Genomic DNA, 7747 nt, shown 5'->3' on the forward strand with positions numbered 1-7747 from the left:
ATTTAAAATTTAAATTTATTACAGCTCCATCCATTAATTTTCAAAACCTATATTTACACCCTTAAAATATAAAAATATTATTAAAACCATTTCCAAAATATAAAATAATCAATTTATCATCTATTATAAAAAAATATCTGTCCATGTAATTGCCTTCGACTACTATGGCTTCATGTAAAAGCAAAGAGATAGAGAGACAGAAGAAGAGAGAGAAAAAGCCAAAAACGAGCCAGCGAAAGATCCTCTGAAAAGAAAAGCTCAAAGCGACCCACCAGCTTGTAAGAAAGAGAGAGATTTGAAGGGTGGGTACACTCTTCTTCTCTCTTTTCTCCACTACAGTGAGGATATGAGTTTGAAGAGCAAAGAAAAAAGTGAGCAGAAAAATTAAAAAGAGAGAGAACTATGGGCATCCGCTTAAATGCTTCAAGTGGATTGTGAAATTCCAAAGCCCAAATAATTTTTTTCCCTTTTCTTTTTTTTTTGTTTCTTTTGATACATCTCCTCCCTTTTCAAAATGACCCACCCAGTTACGATGCCCGCTTCACTAAGAACCAGATTTTAATGGCTCCACCCTATCCATGGGCCATGCCACCATCACCATCACCTCTTTCAATGCCCACTATTACATCTACGGCATCAGCGACCACTGCTCTGCTAGCTAGAAGTTGGCCATCACCATTGCCCCAAGAAAGGTGTTGCCATTGCTGATGACAGTGAGGTGGAGGAGGTGGCGGAGGAGAGCGCCCATGATGCAGACAGAGAAGAAGTCAATGGTGTGGAAGGAGAGGCAGGGAACGATAAGGTCGCACGCGATGGTGGTGGTCCAGGGCAAGTGGGTGTCGGCGATGACAGCATCAGAGCAGTGGAGACTGATGAGCGATCATGGTTGGGGTGGGTGAGAAGAGAAGCGGCATAGGCTGAAGAGGCATTTGTGGTCGAGACAGCTGAGAAGAGAAGCAGCATCAATTTTGTGGCATTCGAAGGGGGGAGGATGCTGATGTTCTTGACGCCGGGAAGGAGGCCAGAGGCGGTGGGAGGGAAGGGGTAGAGGAGGGTGTGGAGCGGGAGACCGACGGCGGTGGTATGATCCATGATGGGCTGGACGAGGGTGGCATTGGCTGAGGTGAGGGGGATGGTGGAGACAACGCCACAACGCATCGCAAAGAAGGGGATCATGTCGGTATAGATGACATTGGGCCTGCGGTGGTTGGCGGCGAGCTTGTTCCTCATCTTAGAGTAGGTTGGGCCAAGCATAGAGGGAAGAGGAAGGCCTGGTGGCAGCGCTACGAGCGGAAGGGACAGAGGGTGCCGAGGAGACAAAAAAATTTTGGAGAATTTTTTTTACCCCTTTATTTGAGATTATTTTGGTCATTTCAAAAATCTATAATGACATGGCAATGAGGTTTCGGTTAACATTAACGGATTGTTTAATGGTATGGGTTAGACCAGAGACAGATTTATGTATATCCAAGGGGTGTCCCTGGACACCCTTTGGCTTCAGAAAAATACATTTATATGATGTTATGTATGCAAATACTTTTATATATGGGACACATCTTTTTTATGTAAAGGACACTCCTTGTTAACAAGTGAAACTGTAGTCCAGTGGATATATGGATGTCCTTTACATTAAAAAAAAGATATCCTCACTTCTTAGTTCCTAGTTCCCAGATTTGAAACCACCAGCGGCTTCTTCAACTTTTTTTCCCCCAAAGTCAATTTTTTTACCCTCTCTCTCACGAACGGTGAACAGTGAATGCTGACTTTAAAAAAAAAAAAACCTAAAGTGCTTACTAAACTAAACAACCCTCCCGTTATCTCTCTCTCACGAACAACGAACAGACAAACAGCTGCCTTCTCATCTTCGGTGATCAATCTTCTTTCCACCATTGGTCGCCAGTCTCTGTCCAACTGTCGGCCTCCGCCTCCACTCCACTAGCTCTCCCTCTCATCTCTCTCACTCTCCCCCCTCTCTCTCGGCCTTGCTTTTTGCCATCTGTGATTGCCCGTCGCCAACCGACCTCCATGGCTGCCGCCTCCCTCCTTCAAAGTTTGGCCTCTATTGCTCTCTCTCCTTCTGGCTTTGTTCATCATCCTTTTAGTCCTCTAGCCTCTCTCTCTCTCCACACTTGCTCTCTCTAAGTCTCCTTCGTGTGACAGTGAATCAGTCCATCCAGCCCATCGGCAACTGCTGCAGACTGTTGTCTCCATCCTCCGGCCTCTCTCGCTCTCTTGTATACTTGTTGCAGTCCGATAATTTGATTATTCTATTATTTTATACCAATCAAGTACTCTCTCGATTAGTTGATGTTATTTAATATTTATTTATCTGTTTGTCAGAATTTTAATATGATTTTATGAAATTTTCTATTAAAAGTCTGATTTTGTAGTTTAATTGAATAGTTAATTAGTGTTTAATTGAATGTTATTCATTGATATATGTACTAAAAAAAAATATTTAAATAACTATCTTGTGTATTTTAATTTATTATAAAGAAGTTAATAACCATTCAAAATAAAAAAAAAATATACTAATTTTGATATTTTAAAAATAATTATTTAAATAATTAAATTATGAAGAGATACTTCAAAAAAAAAAATTAATATCACAAAGCTCATCTCAATGTCAAGATGGAGCAGGTGGAAGTAGTTCTAATCATAGTCCTCAAACATATTTTGATGAAATTGAAATTAATTTTGAAAATCTTCATGTTGATTCAGTGGAGAGAAAAAAATTTATGATTATCTTCCTAATAAGCGTGATGAAGTTAGAAGGAGATACCTACAAAAAAATCCTTATCAACCTCAAAATCATGCTTTTCCACAAAAATCAATTGGAGAAAAATTATATAGATTTAATCCAGATTGGTTTGATCAGTATTCAAATTGGTTGGAATATAATATTAAAAAAGATATAGTTTTTTGTTTGTATTGCTACTTATTTAAACCTAAAGGAAAAAAAGATGGGGCAGATGTTTTTGTTTTAGATGGATTTTCATATTGGAATAAAAAAGATAGGTTAGATCTTCATATTGATTTATATGACAGTTCTCATAATCAAGCCGCTAAAAAATATGAAGATTTAATGAAAGAGCAGCAATCCATCCAAATGGCTATCTATAAATAATTAGAGCAAGTTAAGAATGAATATCGATGCTTAGATTATATGTTTTAACTACATGTGTAAGATTTTTATTACATCAAGAAATGCCTTTTCATGATGATGATGAATCAGAAGATTCAAATAATAGAAATTTTTTTTTTGAACTTGTGAAACTTGCTGCCAAATTGAATATGGATATAGATGATGTTGTATTAAAAAAATATCCCGAATAATCAACAAATGGCAGCCGATAGTATCCAAAAAGATCTTGCAAATGCAGCTGCAAGAAAGACAATTAATTTAATCATTGAGGATCTTGGAGATAATTTATTTGAAATATTAGTTGATGAATCTAGTGATATATCTGAAAAAAATAAATGGTAGTTGTGATATATTATGTTGATAAAATGAAAATTATCAAGAAATATTTTATTGGCATTGTACATGTTGCTAATACTTGTGCTACGTCCTTAAAAGTAGCAATTGATTCTGTACTCTTGATGCATGGATTGAGTATATCTAGAATACGAAGACAGGATTATGATGGAGCTAGTAATATACAAGATGAATTCAATGATCTTAAATCTCTGATATTGAAAAATAATGAATCAGCATATTTTGTGTATTATTTTACTCATCAGCTTCAATTGACAGTTGTGGCTATCGCAAAGAAACATATTGATGTTATTTAATTTTTTGACTTGGTCTCTCATATAACTAATATAATTAAAGCTCTTATAAGAGAAAAGATGTACTTCGTGAGAGGCATGCCATGAGAATTATAGAGGTAATAAGCAATGATGAAATTGAAACTGGGACAGAGTTAAATCAAGAATTTTCTATTAGAAGAGTAGATGATACACGATGGGGATTCCATTATAAATCACTTTTGAACTTGATTGAATTGTTTTCAGATGCGATTAATGTTCTCGAGTTCATCTTTCTTGATTTTCATAATTCAATGCATTAAAAAAAAGCATGTTCTCTTTTGAGATCATTACGCTCATTTGATTTTATTTTTATTTAATATTTAATATTTGATATTTTGAGGATAACAGATGAGTTATCAAAGGCTTTGCAAAGAGAAGATCAAGATATTATCAATATAATGAAACTTGTGAATGTGTCTAAGTAAAGATTGCAGAAGATGAGAGATGATGAATGGGATATTCTCTTGGAGAAAGTCTATCAGTTTTGTTGTCATCATGATCTTGATATTTCTGATATGAATGGTGTTTATGTATAAGAAGAAAGATCAAACTGTAAAGCTCTACATGTTACTAACACGCATCACTACCATGTAGATATGTTTTATGCGGTGATAGATATACAACTTTATGTGCTAAATAATCACTTCAATGAGGTAAACACCAAATTACTTCATTATGTGGCATACCTAAGTCCCAAGAATTCATTCAGAGTTTTTGATTTCAGAAAATTGATAAAGATAATAGAATTTTATCTTAATAAATTTTCTAGTATTGATATTAGAGCACTTGAGCATCAACTTAAAAATTATATTTTTGATGTGCAATCACATGAAGTATTTGTTGATCTTCAGAGGCTTGGTGATCTTTCAAGAAAGTTAGTGGAGACAGAGAAGTATTTTGTTTATCTTTTGGTATATATGCTTTTGAAGTTTGTATTGATTTTATCAATTGCAATTGCTAGTGTGGAAAAAGCTTTTTCTATAATAAATTATGTCAAAAGCAGATTACGAAATTGAATATGTGATCATTTTTGAATGATTGTCTGGTGACATATATAGAAAAAGATGTATTTGAAAATATTATGAATAAAGCTATCATGTACCATTTTCAAAACATAAGAACTCGTAGAGGAGAATTGTATTGAATGCATATTATTTTAATACTTATTTTGATGTAATTGTAAGACGATTGCTTTGAATGAATTTTATTTTATTAATAATTTTTATTTAATTATAAAAATATACTATTGTCTTGTATGCTTCATTATTTTTAGTATTTTATGAAATAAGTACTCCTCAAAGGGACACTCCTTTGAAAATTTATTAGATCTGTCCCTAGGTTAGACTGTAGGATTGACTAAAATACTGAAGGTGTAATTATAGGTTTTAAAAACTATTGGGTGTACTTATATTTTCAATCTATCCTCAGGGAGATTTTTATAATTTACTCAAAATTTTATTACTATCCTAATTTGGCTAGAAATTTTGAATGTAAAAGAATTAACTATTGACTATAACTAGCTAACTAATAATATTTTGATATTTTGAATGCAAGAAGATTCATTTTTTTTAAATAATATGATGAGTTTTTATTGGATGGTCTAAGATCTATATTTTAATGTGGTGAATTTTTATTGGACGGTCTAAGATCTAACGTGATAAAAGGGTTCTAACCAATAACTTCTCTTCTCGAAAATTCCAATTAAATTTTGGTAGATCGGTGGGGTCTATCGAATTAGGGATTGGATCCTACTATCATATCTTATTGGCTCTTGGTTGATCAATACAAATGCAAAAGATTGGCTTCTAGCCATATTGGTGTTTTTTGGTGAAAGGTTATGTTGATGTTTAGCTTTATAGCATGATGCAAGTTTTTTCTTTCTCCTTTCTCTTCTCAACTGCATGGATGGGCACATCCCCAGGGCATATGTATTGATTTATATAAGTTAGCATGGTCTGCTGTGTGTTGAGCTGAGAAATTATCATTAGCTTTTCTCGAGCAAACTAAGCTCCCCTGCGAGATCCTTTCCTTCATTACATGTGACACGTTACTAATATGGCTATAAGCATGGATGAGGAATATGTTATTAGCCATGTAGTCATCCAAGCATGTTGATGCAGCTATGTGGTTCCTCGGAGGAACGGTGACAAGAACTGCACCATCTATACCATTTTATATAAATCAATGAATTCTACCATGTTATGTAGGTAAATCTATAAATGATATAAGAACGATGCTTCCCAATGCTATCTATTTCCTTGCTTGCAACATTGCCCTTTACTACAATCGGGGATTGGTGCAGTATATGATGACCGTATGGATGATAGGCGAGCCTCATATGTTAGGCCACCAATCATTGTGCATTGGTGCTATAAATGGAGCAGCGAAAAATTTTTCATGATGTAATCCACTCATGTTAATATGTTCTTCTATTGATATGCTTTATTGTAAGGTTATTTCGTTAAGGAATATTTTGCATTAATGACCATTTATATTCTAGTACGCAATAATAAGTGTTTTTGCAAAACATGCTATTAATAATAATAATTATTATTATTTATAAAGTCCCAATTATTATTATTACGGTCAATTTTCTGTCACCTGTCATCAATGAAGAGCACCTGCAAAATAAAGTACTTACAGACCGAAATTATATCCGATGAGAATCTTCCGATACTCAAGTCAGCGGGGAGCGGTGAACAACAGATAAGAGTATTTGGAGTGACAGAGTGTTAGTCTAAAATTATTTTTCTCATGCTGTTCATTTATTTCTCTTTTATAGATGATTCTGATGTAACCGTTGAGTACGTGGTCCTGTTTTTGTTGGCGCTAAATTATCGGACTATAATCATGGAGTTAATGGGTTGTTTATGCTTACTAATGACCGTAACACGTAATCGATAACCGTTTATAATGGTTAGGTACGTTGAGAAGATAGATCGACTATATGTCGGTAATAATGATAAGTCGGTAGTCCTGAAGTTTCGAATGAGTATCGGCCGGTAATTCTGATGTGTCGATGATCGTCGGTCGGAGATTAACCGAATTGTCCATTGTTGGTTGATAATAATCGATTGTCGGTCGATAATTGATTGTTAATCAGAATAATGTGTTCATAAGACTGATATAGAGTCGGAGTCAGGGATCGATTGAATAGTCTCAATAGTTATATAAGGTTAAAAAATTGACATCGAAAATGAATAGTTTTGTGCATAAAATTTTAGATATCCGGTATGTATAAATAATTTATCGTACATTGATATTAGCAAAATGACTCAGTTGACCTGGCTGCTGTTGTTTGTACTTTATTGCAAGGCGTAGATAAGGGAAACTAACAGGTGGGCTGAAAGAAAGCATGGGCAAATTCAGCCACACAGTTGGTTGCTTCGTGGAATTCGCCCTGCCCAACTACAAAGTTAGTCCTAGGAAATGTGCACGAAATCGACTACCGAGTATTTTATGGAATTGACCAGCCCAAACTCACGGTCAACGTTGGATAAACCGTAAAAAGAAAGCCATAAAAAGAACTAACAACTTGTTATCCAGAGAACCCGCCTGGACCTGACTCGGATGATACAGATAAAAGGCATCCCGAATCTAATACCAATACCAATTACCAACCGGATCAGAGACCATTCTTTGGCCGTTGGCCATCTCAATCTGATCCATTCGCCGGCCCCGTCCCTAGCCACTCCCCTACCGTCCGGCTGGTGGCACAATTGCGATTTCAATGCAATTCCTGGTCCTTCACTTCCTACCGGTCCGGGGCGCGGAACATCTTAATCTGAATGTACCACACGATCATCACCACCAGCGTGCGACCCACGCAAGCAAATGGAGGCGCGACCGCAACCATCCGATCATCGATTCACTCAATCAAATTCGTTCTGGGGGGACCAGGTTAGCTGCAGGAACGATCGGAGGCAGCGATGGC

Source organism: Elaeis guineensis, chromosome 2 (assembly GCF_000442705.2).
Source record: "Elaeis guineensis isolate ETL-2024a chromosome 2, EG11, whole genome shotgun sequence".
Classification (NCBI taxonomy): domain Eukaryota; kingdom Viridiplantae; phylum Streptophyta; class Magnoliopsida; order Arecales; family Arecaceae; genus Elaeis; species Elaeis guineensis.